A 22,727-nucleotide genomic window follows, 5' to 3' on the forward strand; every position below is an offset into this window, starting at 1 on the left:
TCATCAAATGTAGGAAATATTTGTATACGTAAACCAAAGTGATTAATACCCTCTGTAAGATAATCCTTAAATGATTTAATGTGCCAGTGTAGTGAGGCTTTTTTTGAACAGTATGTGTTGGGTTCAAAAAAATGAATCTAAGTTCGGACTCAACAGACTCCTTGGATTGAAATTGACTCGCGGTGGAGTTCATGCGAATGTCCCTCTCATCACCTAGGAAAGCTGCCATGTCCAGAACACAGATGTACTTACAGTAAATAAAGTACCTAAGTCAAGCTCAAAGAAGCAATACCAAGGAAAAAATGGGTGCAAGCGAACCCTGAATAGTAGTAGTAGAAGGAATAGGTAAATAAGACTGTATGTAAAAAAACAGTAGATATGAGGGGTATTGGACCAACCAGCAAACTGCACAGTTTAGGGGATTTATGTGGGTGTAACCCCAAAGTAGAGACAAAAGACAAACGAATGTTAGCAGAATGGTGGTGGGTCACGTACAGGAGAGCTCCATCTATACGTGACAAACTTGTTCAAAGTGAATACCCTAGAACCAAATTCCGTGGCACCTTCCAATGCGGGAATTGTGGCTACTGCAAATATATGAATACTGATAAACAGGTTGTTCTGCCCAATGGGCACCCTTTTCATCCACAGCATTATGATCATTGTCGCACGATTGGTGTAGTTTATCTCCTGTCGTGCAAATGTGGCTGTTATTATGTAGGTAAAAACCAAGTTACCGTTTTGGAAACAAATTTATTGTCACGTTATCAGCATTAATACAAAAGATCCTTTTATATATCTTTGCCATATACTGTTATGTTTGTTGTACAATATGTATTGTTATTTATTTTGTAACTATGTATCATGTATTTTGTCACTGCCGTCATCTTCGGAATTTGCCTGCCTTTTCACAGAAATATGGTACCCATGTTACTTGTCTGCACAGCCTTGGCTCACCACCAGGGGGTGCTTTATTTAAAATGTATATTATATATATATATATATATATATATATATATATATATATATATATATATATATTCTTTTTCTCTCAAGTCAGATGCCTGTCACTAATCCTCAACCCTTCTCTGGTCCTGTCTGTGCCTGCCCGGGCGTCACGCGTGTTGGTGACGTCATGACGCGGGACGTGACTCCGCACACTTGCTGTCAGGGAGCTCTTCTGACGGACTTGATGTTGCCATTGGCGCACAAGTCCATCCCTAATGGCCACAGCTGCGGCAGGCCGCCTGATGGCGCCTGTCCGCAGCTGACTCTGATTACCCATCTCCCTTTTAGCTATATTAGGCCTGCAACCATTGCGAACAGCACGCCGTGTGTTGCACGCCGCCAAGCAGTACTCACAGTTATTCTGTGCGCTCAGGTCAGTACTCTCTTTGTGCAGTAACACTGTCATTGCATACTATAGTACTCAGGCTTTTTTTCACTACCGCATATTATTACACTATATTTTGTCTCTTTTGTCAGACTCTCCACTTTTGCATACTGACGCCATTGGTTGTGCTGTTCTGGTTTTTACTACCAGACAATTGAGCTCCTGCAGCCACAGTTGACCTGGATTTTCTGTATTGATACTTGCCCGGCCATCAACAGGCCTGTACACCACATCTACACCGGCATTAAACTGCCTTTTTTGGCATGTTTTAAATTTATCCTGAGCACCCTAACCCCCTGCTGCCGAATACTGACACTGTGCTAGAGCTGTAGGTAGCTATATTATATATTACTCTTACTACCATGGTTTAAATGTGGTTATTGTCTTGCACCTTGTATTTTGCTCATACTCATTTTTTTCTGTGTATCTACATCCTAGATTCTGTATTTATGAGACGTTTATTTTGCCTTCAGAAAAAGGACAGAAAAACATAGCTTGCCTCCATATGCTCAGGCATGGGAGACTGATCTGAGTTTGTCTTGGGAGCTGAATAAATGGAACAATCTCTTCCAGAAATCTTATAAGGGAATACTCAACATAAACCTAATAGAGGCAAATATTAAAGTTTTCACACGTTGGTATTATGTCCCCTCCAGGCTTGCTAAGATTTTTCCTGATACCTCACCTCTATGTTTTCGGGATTGTAAGCAGGTGGGTACTATGCACCATATTTGGTGGACTTGTCCACGTATAAGAGGCTTCTGGAACAGATTTTTCCACATGGCACGGAAAGTTACAGGCATTGGAATTCCACAAACTCCTACTATTGGACTACTGAACCTCGGAATAGAAGGTGCTCCCAAACACACCAATAATCTTATTTTTTTTATGCTCCTAGGAGCAAAACTTACTATTGCAAGAGCGTGGAAAACAAACAAGGTTTCTTTGATAGTCACCAAGCGGAAAATCAATTGGATTATGACCCAAGAACAAATCACTGCAAAATTATTAGACAGGGTGCCCAAGTTTGAAGCTACTTGGGATCCTTGGGCTCGCTATGTCAAGGTTCCCCTATATCCGGGCCACTTACCTTAATTTCTCTCAACGATTGATTCAAATAATTGGTTTCCTCCTCCGCTCCTTTTTGATAATCACATCACAGATGCACTTATTCTCTCTCTTTTTTCTTTCCTTTCCTATTACTCTCTTCTCTTTTTACTTATCATAAAAACATTATTTTGCATGCCATTTGATCAATAGTCATCTATTATTAACTACATCACTTGGAGTAATGCACCTAGGCAGTTATTACATTTATTTAATTAATTGGGAGGGGGCGGAGGGCAGAACAGAAATTTCAGGGGGGATCAGGGGGACACGTACAGTTCACAGCTAGATCCCAGTTGGGGTGGCTTGCGTGTCTCCCTTGTTCCCTCTGGAACAAAATCAGATTTTGATACTCTGCCGACCCCTGCTCAATCTTATTATTCTATAGCAAATAAAGAATTTATTGTCACTAATTTGCTCTGATCAATGGTTTATCACAACCCTTCAGGGCATTAATTAGCATTGTTATGTTATAAATATGTTGTTACATTAACATCGCTGTTATCTTCCTAAATTTTGTTTTTGATAAACCCTACTGAAGGGCTATGTTGGCTCCCGGTTTGGGATATTTATTTCTCCATTGTTTTGTTATATTGATGAAAATTTTTCAATAAAAAAAAAGATTGAACAAGAAAAAGGACAGAAAGTCCGAAACATGTCGGCAATACTCTCTACTGTACATACTGTCTAAAGCCTGCTGTAATTCAGCATTCTCAAGTACTTCTTGCTTATATGCAATATGTATTATTTACCATGTATGTTGCAAATTAATAATAAAGTATATATATATATATATATATATATATATATATATATATATATATATATATATATAATTTTTTTTTTTAACTATTGTCTACCCCCACTATTAACTACCCCCACTATTGGGTTTAATATGCCTAGGGGTACTAGCTGTGCCTTTGTGCACTAGGCTTCCAAATTTTTTCTGTCTTCTCTTTGGGATTCTGATAGACCAGCTCTTGACCCACCACCATTCTGCACACATTCGTTTGTCTTTTGTCTCTACTTTGGGGTTGCACCCACATAAATCCCCTAAACTGTGCAGTTTGCTGGATGGTTCAATACCCCTCATATCTACTGTTTTTTACATACTGTCTTATTTACCTATTCCTTCTGTTACTACTATTCAGGGTTCGCTTGCACCCATTTTTACCTTGGTATTGCTTCTTTGAGCTTGACTTAGGTACTTTATTTACTGTAAGTACATCTGTGTTCTGGACATGGCAGCTTTCCTAGGTGATGAGAGGGACACTCACATGAACTCCACCGCAAGTCAATTTGAATCCAAGGAGTCTGTTGAGTCCAAACTTAGATTCATTTTTTTGAACCTAACACATACTAGTTAAAAAAAAAAAAAAAAAAGCCTCACTACACTGGCACATTAAATTATTTAAGGATTATCTTACAGAGGGTATTAATCCCTTTGGTTTACGTATACAAATATTTCCTACATTTGATGATATCACACCCGATTTTAAATCCTCTTGCGAAACAACTCTAAATCAATGTTCTTCAGAATTTATGAAACTGCTGATTCAGGAATACCAATGTAAAATGACTACATCTGACATCAAATTAAATATTATTCAACAGCAACTAGTCAAGTTTAAAGATCATTTGTTATATGACACACTTGACAAACAGATAGGTTTGATAAATTCAATAAGGAGATGCTTGTTAAGAGACACATTTTCAGAGACAAAAAGGCCTTTCAGGAGGAACGAGCCTACAAATGGCTAGACGCACAGCGTGCTACATGACCCAATGTCTCTGCACGAGGTGCGCCCAGACCTGTACCATCATACAGTAGAGACTTGGCACATGAGCTGCAAATCCCTGCCGCCGATATGCAGTCCTTACCTAATGGCCAACGCAGATAAAAACGTTGCCGCCCTAAAACCATGTCATGTGAGGACCCCTCTGATATTGAGGGTTCCTCGCATGCATCGGGTAAGCAACAGTTACACTCTTCTTTGAATTATGACCATAATCTACCTGTACATACTCCTGTCAGATCCAACTCATTAACTACCCCAACCCGTCAGGGTGATTTTTTAGACTGAATGCGTGCAGCCCAAAAAACACAACCAACACATACCAAACCTCAAGCTCACAAGTCCAAAAAACAACCACCGTCACCTCATTCTAACCTCTATTCTCACCATCTTTCCATTCACTAGATCTCAGTATTAGAAAAAGGTCTCACTTTTTGCCCTGTTTCACAAATTGACACATTTTCTGTCATCAAGGATATCCATCTTTTTATCAGTAAACTTTTACTACAATCCATCCATTCCCAAACACCACTCACTGACCCCTCACTACACGGCCATTGAAGCCGCCGCAGTCTACGATCTCATTGATCTTTTAGATGAAAACTAACCCATTGACCTTGACAAAATTCTTGCCCAGGTTGACAGTGCCCCTAGTATATTACTTGATAGGCCTGATATTTTGATTAAAAAGAAGTCCAGTTTATACCATCCTTCTAGTACTAATTCCAATGCAGCACTTTTTTTGAAACTTGTTACTCAGGAATTAAGGAGTCTTAAATCTACTTCCCGCAGCAACAAGAATCTTATGTATAATGAACACCTTGCACTTCAAAATCTAAAACAAAATCCCTCGATCGTCATAAAACCAGCAGATAAGGGGGGCAATATAGTCAGCCAAAACAGGACTGACTATGAAACCATGTGTTTAGACATTCTCTCTAACACAGATTGGTACAAACCAGTCCCAAGCTCCCTTATTGATGGGTAGACTCAACGATTTTATTCTTTGGTTGATACAGCATTTCACCAACATATTATCGACAAATCTACCTATGACTTTATCAGAACTGCTTTTCCACGAGAAGCCACATTTTATGCACTACCTAAAGTGGACAAAAATGGAAAAAAACCTCCCGGCCGCCCTATTGTCTCTGGCCGTGGCAGTCTCACTGACAATCTTAGTAAATACATTGATAAACTTTTACAGCCTCTAGCAGGTGTGTTACCCTCCTATATCCAGGATACCTCTCATTTACTTCGTATACTTGAAGGCCTCCACGTCGATGGCGACACCATTTTGGTCGCCATCAACGTTGAGGCCCTATACAGTTCCATTTCCCACCAATTAGGTCTCACTACTATTGGTCACATTCTATCTACCAGTCAGCTATATTCTCTCCAGCTTTCGGAGTTCCTTATCCATGCCCTAGAATTTATACTCACTCACAATTTTTTTTTTTCATTCAGCGGTTCCCACTACCTCCAGGTACAGGGCGTTGCCATGGGCACTTGTTGTGCCCCGGCATACGCCAATCTGTACCTGGGGGAGTGGGAACGCTTACTTTTTTATGGACCCACAAGCAGCTTGTTTTTGTCACCATGTGATAACCTGGCATCGCTACATTGATGACATTTTCTTGCTATGGACTGGTCCCATGGACCTACTACACCAATTCTTACACTTTTTGAATTATACTAACACACTTAATTTCCTTTTTACCATATCGTATGATTCGTCCACTATATCCTTTCTGGACCTAACCATCATTAAGGATAATCATGGCTCCCTTCAAAGCAAATTATTCAGAAAGCCGACTGCCGGCAATACTATTCTGTCAGCAAACAGCTTCCATCCCAAACCATTACTTCAGTCTATCCCATTTGTGCAATATTTGCGAGCACAACGAAATTGCTCTACTGATTCTTTCTTTGAACAGGAATCAGTTTTATTGAGAAATAGACTCCAAGCTAGGGGCTACTCCAAAAAAACACTCAACATTGCATATAAAAAGGCCAAGGCCAGATCTCGAATTTACCTTCTTGCTAAAACACGAGCCAAACCACACTCTCCTGTACGCATTACTACCACGTATTGTTCACAGTAGGGATGAGCTTCAAGTTCGAGTCAAACTCATGTTCAACTCGAACATTGCCTGTTCAGTGAACAGTGAACAATTTGGGCTGTTCGCGGCAAATTCGAAAAGCCGGGGACACCCTGTACAAGTCTATGGGAGAAATCTAAAGTGATAATTTTAAAGGCTAATATGCAAGTTACTGTCCTAAAAAGTGTTTGGGGACCTGGGTCCTGCCCCAGGGGACATGGATCAATGCAAAAAAAAGTTTTAAAAATGGCCGTTTTTTCAGGAGCAGTGATTTTAATAATGATTAAAGTGAAACAATAAAAGTGTAATATTCCTTTACATTTCGTACCTGGGGGGTGTCTATAGTATGCCTGTGAAGGGGCGCATGTTTCCCGTGCTTAGAACTATCCATGCACAAAGTGTCATTTTGCAGGGAAAAAAGTCTTTTAAAATCACTTTCAATTGTCGGCTCCCGTAATACAGAGAACACTCAATGAGTGTACTCTGTATTACGGAGCACAATTCATTCATTGATTTAAAAAAAAAAAAAAAGCATGGGGGTTCCCCTAAATTCAATTACCAGGCCCTTCAGGTCTGGTATGGATATTAAGGGGAACCCCGTGTCAAATTTTTTTTAAAAATTGACGTGGGGGACCCCCTAAATGTCCATACCAAACCCTTCAGGTCTGGTATGGATATTAATGGGAACCCCACATCAAATTTTAAAAAAAATTTGACCTGGGGGTCCCCCTAAAAATCCACACCAGACCATTTAACCGAGCACGCAACCTGGAAGGCCACAGGAAAAGAGGGGGGGACGAGAGAGCTCCCCCCCTCCTGAACCGTATCAGGCCACATGCCCTCAACATTAGGAGGATGCTTTGGGGGTCTGTGACCCCTCAAAGCACCATGTCCCCTTGTTGGTGGGGACAAGGGCCTCATCCCCACAATTGTGGGGGTCTGGGGGCGGGGGGCTTATCAGAATCTGGAAGCCCCCTTTAACAAGGGGACCCCCAGATCCCGCCCCCCCCTTTATGAAATGGTAAGGGAGTACAAAAGTACCTCTACCATTTCAAAAAGAAAGTGTAAAAATGGTTAAATAAGACAAAGACACTTTTGAAAAATTCCTTTATTAAAAATAAAAAAATAAAAAAAAGATTCCAGCGGTGCTAATCCACTCTTGCTATCCAGCGATGGATGATCATCTCTCCGGGGTCCAGCGATGGCTGATCTGATCCAGCGACGGGTGATTTTCAGTCCAGCACTGTCCATACATGCATCTGTCTTCTGTCTCCACTGCAGAGACACTGCAGGGATTCCAGCGCTGACGTTTCTTATATTAGGAGGGCGGGGCCACCCGTCACCTGACCCCGCCCCCTCTGACGCTGGTGAAGGAAGCCATGGGGTTCCCAGTGATGTATGGGTGACCCCGCCCCCCTCTGATGTAATGCAGAAAAAGGGCGGAAAGTCCAAAACATGTTGCCAATACTCTCTACTGTACATACCGTCTAAAGCCTGCTCTAATTCAGCATTCTCAAGTACTTCTTGCTTATATGCAATATGTATTATTTACCATGTATGTTGTAAATTAATAATAAAGTGTATATATATATATATTATTTTTGTTTTTAACTACTGTCTGGTCTATTGGGTTTAATATCCCTAGGGGTACTAGCTGTGCCTTTGTGCACTAGGCTTCCAAATTTTTTCTGTCATACCTTCACACATTCTTCATTCAATTTTCTTTTGCTGTCTGCTTTCACACCATCCCACCCACAGTCTGTCTCCTCTGCTTTCTCTCTCCCCTCTATGTCTACTGTCCAAAATTGTCTTTAACTTCCTCCTCTCACCTCCTCATATCCACCTACGATCTTCTTCCACTGTCTTCTCTCATCCCCCACCATTACATGCCACAGTCTATTTCCATTGCTTCTGTATTCCCTCTTATGTCCTCTACAGTCTACTTCCACTGCCTCTTCTCACCCCTTCTTATCCACAGTACACACTCTGCATCCATTGCCTTCTTTTACAGCCCTCACATTTACATTCTAATTCTGCTGTCTCTTCTCACCTTCTCACATCCTCAGTAGAAAGTTTGCTTTCTGCAACCTATTTTTTCAACCCTCTCATTCATCTCCTGTCCACCCAGACTGGCACCATTAGCTGCATGTAATTTCCTTACACCATGGGTCTCAAAACTTCTAAACATAGGGCCAATGATTACTGTCCCTTAGACTTTGGGGTGGGGGGGCGACTGTGGCCAGTGGAAGTAGAAAATGTTCTGGTGTCCAGTGGGAGTAAACAATGTCTGGAAGGAATTGTGCCCCATCATTGGTGTCAGTGGATAGAATAGGGCCCGAAGGGCCAGATAAAGTCAAGCAAAGGGCAGCAGTTTGATGATTGATGATCTCTGCTCTACACCACCAGTTTGTGCACCTTCTTCTAAGGGACGACTCATTCCATGTAAAAATTAAAAAGAAAAACGTTTTTTTGTGGAACGGCTATACATGAGTAATGTTGACACCTTTGCATAAGAAAAACACCTGGGCTTATTAGTTACTTTCTGATAACTTTTAAAAATTAGCTGCAAGCTTATTCCCAGCAGGGCCGTCTTTAAGGCAGGGCAAAAGGGGCAGCTGCCCTGGGCCCTGTCATTGTTGTGGGGTCCAAAGCAGCTGCCTCATACTTGCCAACTATCCCAGTTTAAATTTCCTTGTCCCTTGAAGTTTTAGTCCTGTGCTGCTACTAATACTGCCCAGCTCTGCCCTATTGTTGTGTACAGATGACTCACCTGCAGACCCTGTGTTTACATGTAAATAATGGCATTCATATGTAAATAGCAGTGACATGCATATGTAAATAGCTGAGGCCAACTGCATTGATATGTAAATAAAGGTGGCATTCATATGTATATCATGCCCCCTACAGTGAGGAGATTACTGTACAGCAATCTCTAGCAGCCAATCAACAAGCAGAAATGTGCTGTAATCTCTAGCAACTAATCAGTGAACCTTAAGGAGTGCTGTAACCTCTAGCAACCAGTCAGTAAGCAGTAATGATATGCTGTAACCTCTGCCAACCAATCGCAATCGCTGCCTGATCTGATACAGTAAACTGATTTTAAGTCTAGCTGCTATTTATTGTATGTCTCAGAGAAGGTGGAGAGCGAAATTGCATGGGGGGAGGGGGACCTTAAGAAAATTTTTGCCCAGGGTCCAATCGATATTAAAGACGGCCCTGATTCCCAGCATTGTCCTCCACAGTTTTACCACTTCAAGGTCAGGCTTCGTTCGTCTTCCATCCTGTGGGCCCAAAGATATCAACGGCCTGCCATCAAGGACATCATCACACAGCCTTGGCTCACACTACTCTTGGACTGGCTGGAGCTCACATGCAATTATATGAGTTTTGCTAAGAGAAAATAAAACACCATTGCCACCCATGACATCAGAGGAATGACCTGAAGGCTGCAGTAGAAAAAGTATGTATAGGTTTTTTTTTAATAAAATAAAGATCCAAGGGGAGCTTCAGGGTGGATATTCTGAAACTAGTGAAGAACATTCAGAAGCATTCCAGCAAACTTTCCCTAGGGGCAGGTGCACCTTAGGCAGAGTGTAGGCAGATGCAGTCTACTTTCTCCATTGCAGGTGGTGCTCAACTGCATCAGTATGGCAGAGGGAGAGGACGTCAATAGGAACCTAGCTCCTCTATGGTTTCCTGAGTCACAGGGGGCAGCTATCGATTAGATGCTAGTGCGTCATGTGACTCTGGTAACTGTCTTCAAGCAGCTTCTATTTAGGACCCTGGCTCCCAGGCTTGGTGCGCATTTTGCATGTAACTAAAGTTGGGACGGGTCAGCCATCTGTCAGGGACAGTGCTTAGCATCAAGGAGAGGTTCCAGAGAAGTAGGGAAAGTACAGGGACACACCATCCTGGAAGCTTCCCCACTTGGGTATAGCCAGGCCAGGCTGTATTTGGCTTCTTGAGACAGATGCTGTTGGCACACCTGACACCTTCTACTACTGACACATCCCTGTTATCCTATGAGTGCTCCCAGTCAGGTTGCCTTCCCGCCAGGTTTATGGTGTATTGCCGAATTTTAATTACTATATACTCGTGTTTCTCTGCACCTGAACTCTGAGTGTTTTCTTCTGCCACAACATGCTGCACCTACCCACAATGGAGCTCCTCCTGTAGGACTGGACACAGGACCAACCGAACACTGCTCCTGGCTTCAGATTATATATAAACTCTCCAGCCACCTACTGAGCACACCTCCCCAGGGATTGGCTGGATCCCCACGAGCATTCAAACTCTCCTTCCACCTTTTCCCCCACTGTAATTGCAGGACCTTCTAGAATACGGGGGGGAAATAATCAGACCAGCACCCTGTGAAACCCAGAGCAACCACTGCTCCACTGGCTGCAGAGGAGCCAAGCTGAATTTGCCTGACATCCTCTACCCTAACTAGGCAGGTGCTACTCCCTCTATCCAATACTGTTCAGAGCTCTACTTTAAAGCAGACATGTTTGCTTTTTTGAAATGACCTAAGCATGCAGGATCTTGCCACTTCATTGGCTTCCCGTGTGCAGACACAATCCAAAGAAAAGGCATATTAGTGAGAACCTATGAAAATAAACAATGGCACGGAGTGTGTTTGTGAGGCGATGGTGAGGGCACATTTCTTTGACATTCTTTCACCACAGGTGATGAAGTTTGTTTGTGCTTAACAGCCAGTAATTTACCCCCCGAAGTACAAACTCCCGCTAGCTGCCACATTCTCAGTTTCGTGTCTTGTATCACGTTGTGAGATTGTTTGTGTCTGCCCTGATGTGTTTGTCATGGATCCTGTGCCCGTCTGGGATGTTTTATAAAAATAATTTGCTTTGGAATTGTTTTCTTACTCTCTGTATGTGGAACGTGCTCAACCTGTGTCTCAGTCAGATATCCTGTGACATTCCCAAGCAATGCCACTTGTCCGAGTGGCTTTTGTGATCCCATGAAATTGCCATGAGAGAAATGTGGAGGCTACCATCACTAACCTCAATATTGTGATTTAGTACAAAGAATAAAAACCTCAGAAATTCTCTCTTTTGCTTGTTGCAGGTTATCAGCTCTGAAAGTGTTGAAACCAGAGGGTCAAAAAAAATGGACAGGTAACTGGCATTTTCAGCAGCAGGTCAGCAATGGCAGCCCTCTTGTCTCATGAAAGTTTTACTTTTGCAAAAGAAATGGTCAGACTGAGTCATAATAATTCTCCCCTAAGTTTAGGAACTGACAGCTCTGACACAAACACAACCAGTCAGCAGATAGGCAGTGGTAGACTGATTTAATCATCATTGACTGTAAGCATGTAGGCAGGTGCAGTCTGTATTTCCCACTGTAGGCGGCGCTTGATTAAAACAGCAATGCAGGAGGGGAAGGAAATCATGAGGAACTGGGTTCCTTTATGATGTCCTGCGGCCACTAGGGAGACATCTGTCTGTTTTCTCAGTGGCCAACTTGGGTCATTGGGTCAGGGCAGAGTCTACTTACGGCTCCGGCTCCCGGGTTTGGTGCGCTTTACACGGGTGGCTAGTGTAGGGACAGATTCCCCATTTGGCAAGGACAGTGCCTAGTGGCAGGGAAAAGTTCCTGAGGAGTAGGGAAAGTGCACGTGACTAGGCCATCTCCTCATAGGAAGCCTCCCATTTGGGTGTGGACCGGCCAGGCCGCATTCTTGTTCCCCGCTGCCAAAGTTGTCAGCATCATTTCAAAATCACAATCCTTTGCTACTTTTTGCAAGTCGCTCTGGTCAGCGGTCCCTCCCTGCTGGGCCTGATTGTATGTTGTTGGAACTCTTTCAATATACTGTTCTCTTCCACGTTGACCTCTGAATGTATTCTTTGCCACCGGAGCACCACCCTACCCACAAGCAGCTTATTATCTCCTTTTTATCATAATCTCCTTTTCCCCAGTGGTCGGGTACACTGCTCTATGCACATTGCAAAGTCCATTGTCCATCCCTGGAGTGGGCAAGGGAGGGTGGCTACATTCCTACACACAGCAGAACCATGGAGAATGAATATAGTCACCTTCAGGAAGTCAGATCGCAGCAGCAAAAAAAAAGAAAAAGGAATTTGGAGATCTGGAGTAGACTTATGCCATGTACACATGACCGGACTTTTTGACAGCAAAGGTCAGATGGAACGAGTCCGTCGGACAATTTGATTGTGTGTGGGCTCCATCGGACCTTTGCTTGCCAAAAATCTGGCGGACTTTAGAAATAGAACATGTTTTAAATTTTTACACCGGAACTCCGCCGGACCCAATTCCACCCGAAATCCACTCGTGTGTATGCTAGTCCGACGGACAAAAACCGACGCGAGGGCAGCTATTGGCTACTGGCTATGAACTTCCTTATTCTAGTCCGGTCATACGTCATCACGTTCGAATCCATCGGACCTTGGTGTGATTGTGTGTGGCCAAGTCTGTTCATTCGGAAAGTCCATCAGAACTCTGTCAGAACTCCGCCGAAAGTCCGTCGGACCTAGTCCCTCAAAGTCCGGTCGTGTGTACGCGGCATAAGAGCATCAGAAATTACTTTTTTGAGTTAATAATACATACTTGAAAATAATATATATATTTTTTTTAACCAGTGTTTAGCGTCACTTTAAGTGTTCTACCTAGCCAAGTGACTAGTCATTTAAAGTCATTTTTTTTTCATTTTGGTGTATGAGCCCTTGTACACACGGTCGGACATGCTGACAACCAAATCCGTTGGATTTTGTTCGATGGATTTTGTCTGATGAATTTTGTCCGAAACTGTTGCATACACACGGTCAGACAAAGTTGTCAGAAAATCCGATTGTACATAACGTGATGACGTTATTTCGTTACGATGGGACTACGTTCAGGCTAGTAGCCAATAGCTTTGGTCTAGGAATTTGATCTGAGCATGCGTGGCACTTTGTCCATCGGAGTAGGCTATATATGATCGGAGTATGTCCGATCGGAGCATTTTGTCTGAAAATTTTACGGACAAGTTGGAAAACTTGGTCCGTCGGAGTAACAGCCCGATGCAGACCACACACAGTCGGATTATCCGACAAAACGGTCCGATAGGACACATTCCGTTGGAATCTCTGACCGTGTGTACAGGGGCTTAGAGTAATGCTGCGTACAAACAACCGGACTTTCCAGCAGACTAGGTCCGACGGTCTTCCTGACAGATTTTTGGCGGAGTTCCGACGGACCTTCTGAACGAACGGACTTGCCGACACACAAACGGACTAAGTCCGTTCGAAAGTCCGTTAATTTTGAACGTGATGATGAAGGGACTAGAAAAGGAAGTTCAATAGCTAGTAGCCAATAGCTTCCCTTGCATCATATTTGGTCCGTCCGACCAGCATACAGGCGAATGGTTTCCCCCGATAGGAATTGCGTCTGTCGGACAGATTTGAAACATGTTCTATTTCTAGGTCCGTCTGATTTTTTTTAAATGAAAAATTATTGGATTAGCCCACATACGATCAGAATGTCCAACGGACTGATTCCGTCAGACCTAGTCTTCCTGAAAATTCAGCCATGTGCCCTGCTCGTCTCCCCCTCCTCTCTGTAACTGTGGGCGCCTGGCTGTGGCTTCCCAGTGGGGCACCCACTGCGCATGCATGAGCCGTGCGCTGTGACTGGCTGGGCAATCATCTGGGACCTGTGACGTGTCCCAGATGATTGCTGAGAGGGAGGGGGGAAAGGTGATCTCCCTTCCAGTGCCGCTGTGCATCAGGAGAAAGTGGGAGCTGGGACCCTCTGAAAAGAGGGTACCCCCCCCAAAAAATGACATGCCAAATGTGGCATGTCAGGAGGTCACCTCCCTTAAAGAAGATGTTCCATTCTTGGGTTAAATTCCACTGTAATGTTGTTGTACACATTATAATCACATTTTTATAATGTATATATACCAGTAAATGCATAACATTTTGCACATCTGACAGTATCATCATTTATTTCTTACTAATGTGATTGAAATGGTTAAAAGTTAATTTCAAGTCTTTGTTCATCATGGATAACTACTATAGTAACGTAATAAGTAAAGTATAAAGAGTCAACAAGGAGAAAAGTGTTAGCCCTTGTACACACGGTCGGAGATTCCAATGGTATGTGTCCTATCGGACCGTTTTGTCGGATATTCCGGCTGTGTGTGGTCTACATCGGACTGTTCCTGTCGGAAAATACTGACGGACCAACTTTTCCAACTTGCCGGTAAAATTTTCCGACAAAATGCTCCGAACGGACATACTCCGATCATGTGTAGCCTACTCCGACGGACAAAGTGCCACGCATGCTCAGATCAAATTCCTAGACCAATGCTATTGGCTACTAGCCTGAACGTAGTCCCGTCATAACGAAATAACGTCATGTACAATCGGATTTTCCGACAACTTCCGACCGTGTGTATGCAACATCACTTCCGCACCCCTTCCGGAATTAATCCGTCGAAATTACTCCAAAGGATTTGGTTGTCGGAATCTCCGACCGTGTGTACAAGGGCTAAGAGTTCCCCTACTCCACATACTGAGGCAAATTCTGTGGTGAATTATTTAGTTGCAAACCCTGTAGAAAGTACTGATGTAGAGAATTATATGGGTATGCACTATTTCCGGTTAAGAGGAAATGTTCACTCGTCCTAATGCTTGGGGTGGCTCTTTCTATTTTTGGAGAATTGACTAATACCTTGATGTTCTTAATTTTTAAAATGGATGTCCAACAACCTCCTAAGTTTTTATGGTCATAGTCCACAAATATTTGGCCATATAGTATAGATGACAGTATCCGAACCATTGTGTAGGTTCTTAGTGGCCTCTCTATAGGCACACTTCAGTTCCGTAAAATTATTGTCTTTGTTAAAACATCATAGCAGCAACCAAGCACATATTACTTTTAACTAGATGGTGGTATTATGTGCTTCGATGTCGAAATAAAGACTTCTGTGGTATTCTGGTGAAGATCAGAAGATCATGGAGCACTGAGAAGAAGGCTTCTAGCAAAGCATCAGATTTGACCAGTGGAATCCCCGACACTTTGTTTACATTAATGTAGCACCAGAGATGTGTCACTTATCAGAGGAAGTGATCCGGGTACACATCGGCATGGTGGGCTTTCATGATTGACTAGGATTCCATTTTTGGACAATGTGATTGATGTTTATTAGGTCACTGAAGACATGATTGGCAGTTCCTTTGGGGACATTATTAACATTTAATTTAATCATATGTTTATTCTAATAATATTTAAAGGATGTCCAATAGGGTGTTTATTTAGATTAAACTCTTTCGGAATTGGTCAAGAAGGGGTACTAATTTACCTCTGTACTCATTCTCTTGGAAGGGACAGATATCTAAGGGCCCATTTTGATAAATGGGGTTTCCAGGCTCCACTATATGCCCCCCCCCCCCATATTACCCCCATTTCTTACTTAGGACATCAGATGTGGGCACAGGCTCTTGTCCCTCAACACTGGGACAGGTGCCTTTAAAGGAAGGGGGGGGGGGTCTTTGCTGAAAGGCATGTGGCCTGGTCTAGTGCAAGAAAGGGGTGCCCACTCTCGCTGCTGTCCCTTTCCAGGCTCCATGACTGAAAAAGGGTCTAAGGGAAATTTGAAGAGAAACATAATGTTATATTTTCAATTTTTTTTAAACTATGTACTGTTGCTTTTAAAGGATTATATTGTACTGCTCCATAACACCATGTGCAGCTTTAAGCCTACACCCAACCATGGTATTTATAGGATTTTAATTTTTACAATGTTGCCCTTCAATCTGCATAAAAAGACCCTCCCCCCACTAAAGGATATTTAAAAAAATGTTTGCATTGGTACATGTCTACCATGGCAGTGTCCACTTCCCCGTGTTCTTTTTTCAACTATAGCTTGCCCATTAGCCTTGAAAATAGTCAGAACAAAATGTCAAGGTTTGGCTCCCATAGACTTTATTTGGGTTTGATGCTAAGTTCGAAGTTCACAGACTTCACACTATGTTTGATGAACCAGGCTTGAACCAAACTCGGCAAATTTTGTTCATTCCTTTTTCGGACACATCTTCCACTGTCCTATTGCCAAGTACTCAAAAAATATATACCCCCCCCCCACCCCACCCCAAGGCCTGCCAGATTACATTTATGTCCAAATATAGGAACCAGCTCATGTAAGTTTAATGCATTTATGGACTTTAATCTTACCAACCATATTATAACAGCCTCATTCCACTCATTTTCGAATTGGACAAGCTGGATCTATGGTTCAAACTACAAACGATGCTTTGAAAGAATTATTAATGGAGACTGGAACGAGAAACTGGCAAACTTTCTCTTGCAACAGCATGTAACTCTACGCTCCAGTACTGGCTGTAGTTCTGTAGAGTTACTCATGAACAGGAGACTTAAAGCTTGTTTGGACCGACCCCGATTTGAACTCGGCGATACAGGGGAAGCAAAAATATCAGTTCTACAAACATGTGAGTTCATTAGAATGGAGAATGTTTGAACCAGGATCAGATATATATGCCAGATACTATGGTACTGGACCAAGATGGATACCAGCCACTGTTGTTGAGGGAACTGGGCCAATCTTATACAAAGTAAAGACTATGAATGACCAGATTATTAGGCAGCATATCGATCATCTAAAACTTAAAAATAAGGAGCCATGTATCCAAATGCTGACATTTGTTTTGGATCAGTAGACGTTTAAAGGGATTTGGTTTGCATAATCGGTCAACAAGAAGGAGATGTTTTCTTGTCACCTAAATTGCCTCACAAGCACCGATGGGAACTGTCCAGATTTTGGCTTAAGACTAACCAAAAATATCACTGGGTTGAGGCTGCTAGGAGTTCCTTCAAGCTCAAGTGTTGACTGGTTGACAGAAGTAGTGACATCAGCAGGAAAGGCGTTGGAGTGACCCGGAAGGTATTGACTGTTCCGTGTCCGCCATTTCTTCCCACTGGCCACCAAGAATGTGTGGCTGGATGGAGATAGAGACTACAACCTGCAGTTAAACCAGAGGTCTAGGCTTAAGGTAAGAGAAAGGGGTACATGGCAGTTTGGTCTCCTGTTATTGTTATTTTATTTATGCGTTTTGTAAAAATTGCCTATTGCTGCCTGTGTAATATCTGCACATTTGTTGTCTTGAGTATTGTAATGGTTGCCTGTTTGTTGTTGAGTATGCTGTTGCTTCAGAGTGCATGCACCGGTAACGTCAGAAACATTGAATATCTCCTAAACGGTGCACATTTAGGATATATTCCTTGTACCTACAGGTAAGCTTTATTATAAGCTTACCTGTAGGTACAAGTGTTCCATTGGAGTTTACTACCGCTTTAATGGGAGCACACCTTTCTACTGGTTGGAGCACACGGCTCTCTCCTGATAGAGGCACATGGCTATGGCCAAGCCTGGCTTAAAACGAGTGTGCACACCTGCATACTTACACAACCTGCAGGTCTCTAGGAAGACGTGGACACAGGATTGAAGGCTTCATTCCACCCAAGACTCTTTGAATCTTCAAGCTTTAGTCCCCAATTTGGAATTACAAAACCCAGAGAACACTGACAAGCCAGTCTTCTCCACTCAAAAACCATGTGGATGGGAGAAGAAATAAAAAAAAATATAGATAAACGGAAATTATAACAAGAATGTTAGTGATACTGTACAGTAATGTGGGCACCTAGAAGCTAGATGGAGGTGGGGACAACGCTTTGGGTTAACACACCCCTTTATCAAGTCTGATCCCCCTTAGCAATAGTAAGGCACCATAGCAGTATACATGCACCAAAATGGTACTTAAAACACAAAGAACCTGTCTTTTGGTTGAGAGGTAAATTCCAGTCTGCATCCCCCGAGCCACAATCTTTCCAACCACCATAAGATGTTGTCATCCAGGTTCCAATTCTTTTCCACGCTATTCAAACAAACACGGTTTTGTTGGGAGTTCCACTTTAGGACTCCATATTGAAATTTATTTTACATCAACTCCTTCATGACTTGTCCTCTTCAAAGCTGAACTCCAGGCAACCAGTAAAAAACAAAAAAAAAAACAAATGAAAACCATATATGCAAGTTCTTTTCCTGCCAAACGATTTGTATTTCTGTCTATTTATTCCTGAGATTTACACAGCTCTGCTGCACAGTGCATCCCTGTCTGGCAAGGCAGGAGACCTAATTTTATGTGTAGCAGGGAAATAACCCTTACAGGTCTTGCCCCTCCCTCTGTCTGTGACTGGACAGTGAAAGGAGAAGAAGTAGACTAATGAGCTTTTCTGCCTGTCACTCTGCTCTCTCCTCCTATCAGCATGCTCCTTGTTAGCACATGAGCACTGCAGTACAATTGATTGGCTCCTTGTACTGTTTCTCTCTCGCCCAATCTAAGATCTGCTGTACAGGGATTACGAAAGGCTGGTAACCAAGTCAAGTTCAGATACCCACACTGCTTGCATAAAAAAAAAAAAACAAATACAAAGCTCTATAAATGTGTCTTTAATATCTGCCTGGAGTTCAGCTTTAAATCCCTCTGTTCCTGCCCCCCCCCCCCCCCCTCAATGTTGATCCTATCCCCTTATTGTTTAAAATGTGCTTGCAAACACATATTTATCTTCCGCCGTCCAGAACAAATACTTTTTAGCCAACCCTGAGCTCAGTGAACTTCTGCCCCAGCCTTGACCATATGGGACGTCGCCAGCGTCCTTTCGTGAAACTAAATTCCCAGCATTTGTTTGCTCGGGTACATTTCTTTACTTGAAAACAGAAGGAAGGAAAAAAAAAAGTGGAATTTGTGTCTTGGATGCAACCTTCAGCACAGCGAGTCGTGTTGTTCTAGCACATGGAAGACAACTACAGGAATGTTCGAATCTGGATTTTTAAGTCTTACACCCTGTGAATGCTGAATAACTTTAAGGGAGCATTCACATTCTTGCATAGCAGTAACGTGTACGAATATGTTTCCTACAGTGCCCTGTCAATCATTTTGAATGCCACCCCACCACACATATACAGGTGCAAAAAAATAAATAGTGCTATAGCTCTCAGATATGAATATTATAGGGTCTAGCTATGAAACATCTAGTCAATTGTTACAAATAATCCCTGTAATGGGTCTAATATGTTTATTTTCTATGATTGTCGGCTTCATTTAGTGGTCATAATGCCGTATTTTCCTGACATGCTTTAACCAGGAAAATATTGCATTATGACCACTAGATGGAGCTGACAATTATAAGAAATTACCAAGTTAGACCAGGAGTGGACATTTAATTTTCCCAAGTGGAAGCATGAGAAACTGGGACTGTTGTGGAGGGCTGAACCAATAAGATGAGCTTTTATATACTTCCTCCACTGTTATACATGGCCCCGGTTTGTGACGTTACTTCAGCAGCAAGACATAGGCTCTGCCCCTTAAAGATTGGGTTATTAGTGGGACCTGTAGAAGGGTGGATCATGGGAGGTATGCATTTGATGAGAGTGTCCACTCGCATCAAATCCTTGTTGCCCCCCTCCCATGGTCCACTCTTCTCCACTGTTGTACATGCCCCTGGCTTGTAACGTCACTTCTGCAGCAAGGCATAGGCCCCGTTCCTTACTTATAGGATGGAGAGTGGGATCTGGTGACACCTTCCCACATGCCCACTCACATTAAAACTTTTTGCCCACCTCAAATGTTCCACCCTGGTCGCTCGAGGGGCGGTGCCGCCAATCCTACATGGCCAAAGCTGCTTAACCACTTCCGCCCCGGAAGGATTTACCCCCTTCCTGACCAGAGCACTTTTTGGGATTCGGTACTACGTCGCTTTAACTGACAGTTGCGCGGTCGTGTGAGTTTGCACCCAAACAAAATTGACATCCTTTTTTCCCCACAACCCTGGCCCTGGACTTTAAGCATGCTGTTTTTTTGCCCACAAGGATAGTCCTTTATAAGCAGGGGCTAGAAGAGCTAGAGGTAGTGGTTGATGGGAATTTCTACCATGAATGCCTGTAGTCCAAGGAAGTGAGGTTAGGACCGGTATAGGCCCCATTGAAGAACTCACATAAAGGGGACCTACAGTGAGGGAAGTAGAAGCGCTGTCAGCATCCATGGGTTAAAGTTAAATATGAACTGTACAGCATTACTGATTTCGGGTCTAAAGAGGCAGAGGCAGAATTGTGACAAATAATTGTACACTCTGTTCCTACTACAGTCAACTTTACAAGGACTGCAAGCGTGAACATTCCTTTATTTCTGGAGGTGGGCCTTGGGCAAAGAGAATGTGAGCAGCAAAGATGGCGGAGATCCTCCACGTTATGCTTGTATGGTATTCTATCTCATTCCTGTTGTGGGAGGATGGTGGCGAAGTGCCCTTGGCCAGCATCCCCATTGTTGGTGGCGAATCAGGGCCCTGATTATATGGTGACCAGTAATGCCTCATACACACGATCGGACTATCCGGTGGACTTAATACGGTGGACTTAGTCCGGCGGACAACCCACCGGACTTTACAGCAGAGGTCCACCAGACTTTTCCGAGCGGACCTGCCCACACACGATTGGACTTTTCCAGTGGACAACCCGACTATGGCGGGAGTCCGCGGACTTTTGAAATGAACGGACTTCACGTTGAACGCAGCTCCAGGTAGACGGAACTAGCAAAGGAAGTCAATGTCGCCGCCTCCATCGGCGAGATTGACACCTCGCGAGCCCCGTCACCTGGTATGAAGTTAAAGGTGAAGTCCTACACTGAAAACACGGTGTGGTGGCCCCCCCCAAAGTCCATATCTGACCCTTATCCGAGCACGTATCCTTGCCGGTCAGGAAAGGGGGCGGGGACAAGCAAGCACTCGCCCATCCTGAGCCGTACCAGGCAGCGTGCCCTCAACAAGCACCCTGTCCCCATGTTGATGAGGACAAGGGCCTCTTCACGACAACCCTGGCCATTGGTTGTTGGGGTCTGCGGGCGGGGGCTTATTGGAATCCGGGGGCCCCCAGATACAGGCCCCCCACCCTATGTGAATGTGTATGGGGTACGATGTACCCCTACCCATTCACCTGGTGAAAAAAGTGTAAATAAAAAAACACAGCACAAGTTTTTTAAATAATTTATTAGACAGCTACGGTGTTCTTCCGTCTTGGGGGTCTTCTCGCCGGACTCCTCCTCTATCATCTGCTAGCTCTTTTACTAGCGGAGGAGCCCGGCTTTCTTCTTCGTCGCCGTCGCCGTCCGGGGGTCTTCTTCTGACTTCGGGGTCTTGTCCCACTCTTCGGGGGTCTTGCCCCGCTCTTCGGTTCTTCTGCCGGGCCTCCGCTATCTTCTTATAGCCCTTTTATTAGCGTTGGCCCGGTCTTCTGTCGCTGTCGCCTTCTTGCCTTCTTTTCTCTTCTTCTCTTCTTCCTTGCAATGTTGACACGAGGGTCTGATATGGACTTTGGTGTAGGGCTTCCATACCAGGTGACGGGGCCAGCGAGGTGTCAATCTCGCCGATGGAGGCGGCAAAATTGATTTCCTTCGCTAGTCCCATCTACCTGGAGCCACATTCAAAATTAACAGACTTTTCTCCGTGTGTGGGCAAGTCCGTTCATTTCAAAAGTCCGGCGCACTAGCACACAGATGGGCGGATTGTCCGCCGGACTGCCGAGTTCGGCGGACAATTTTGAGTCAAAACTTCTTTCTAAGTCTGCCGGACTTTTGGGAACAAAATCTGCCGGAGCCTACACACGGGCCAAGTCCGCCGGATAGTCCGATCGTGTGTCCATGGCATAAGTATGAAATATTCATATAGTTAAGAATGAGGAAAAAAAATCACAAACACAATAAATAAATAAATATACAAAATACTATACATTAAAAAGAGGCTACAATCCAACCTGGAGACCCATATGAACGTATGAGGGGTTCATATAGAAGTCTACGAGCCTGCTATTCTCTCTGATTGCAATGTATGGAAATCATCCCATAGCTTATGGCGCATGTGGTCCACGGTTTCAGAAAATAACACTATATGTCAACGTACTTTGTGTAACATGTGTAATAAAGCCCCAAATGGCCCACTTAAACCATTTTTATTTAAATTTCTTTCAGGTCAAAGTGAAGGGAAATCCACAGGATAATATTTTAAGGTCGTAACAAAACATATACCACATGGTACAGTCTTTAGTGTCGCCAGTGCTGTTTCCACTTTAATATGATGTACGCATTAAAACTTTAATAAAATTCCAGCGGAAAATATGAAGTTTCTTTTAAAAAATCTGGTAAAGTAGAGGTGATCAAAATCAAGGTGGTTTTTAATGTCAAAATACAGATAAACAGTCTCAAAAGTTTACCCCCCATCTCAAATGTTAATGGAAAAATGTGC

Source organism: Lithobates pipiens, unplaced genomic scaffold (assembly GCF_037356315.1).
Source record: "Lithobates pipiens isolate NorthernLeopardFrog02 unplaced genomic scaffold, aLitPip1_a1.2 Scaffold_13, whole genome shotgun sequence".
In the NCBI taxonomy this organism is placed as follows: Eukaryota; Metazoa; Chordata; class Amphibia; order Anura; family Ranidae; genus Lithobates; species Lithobates pipiens.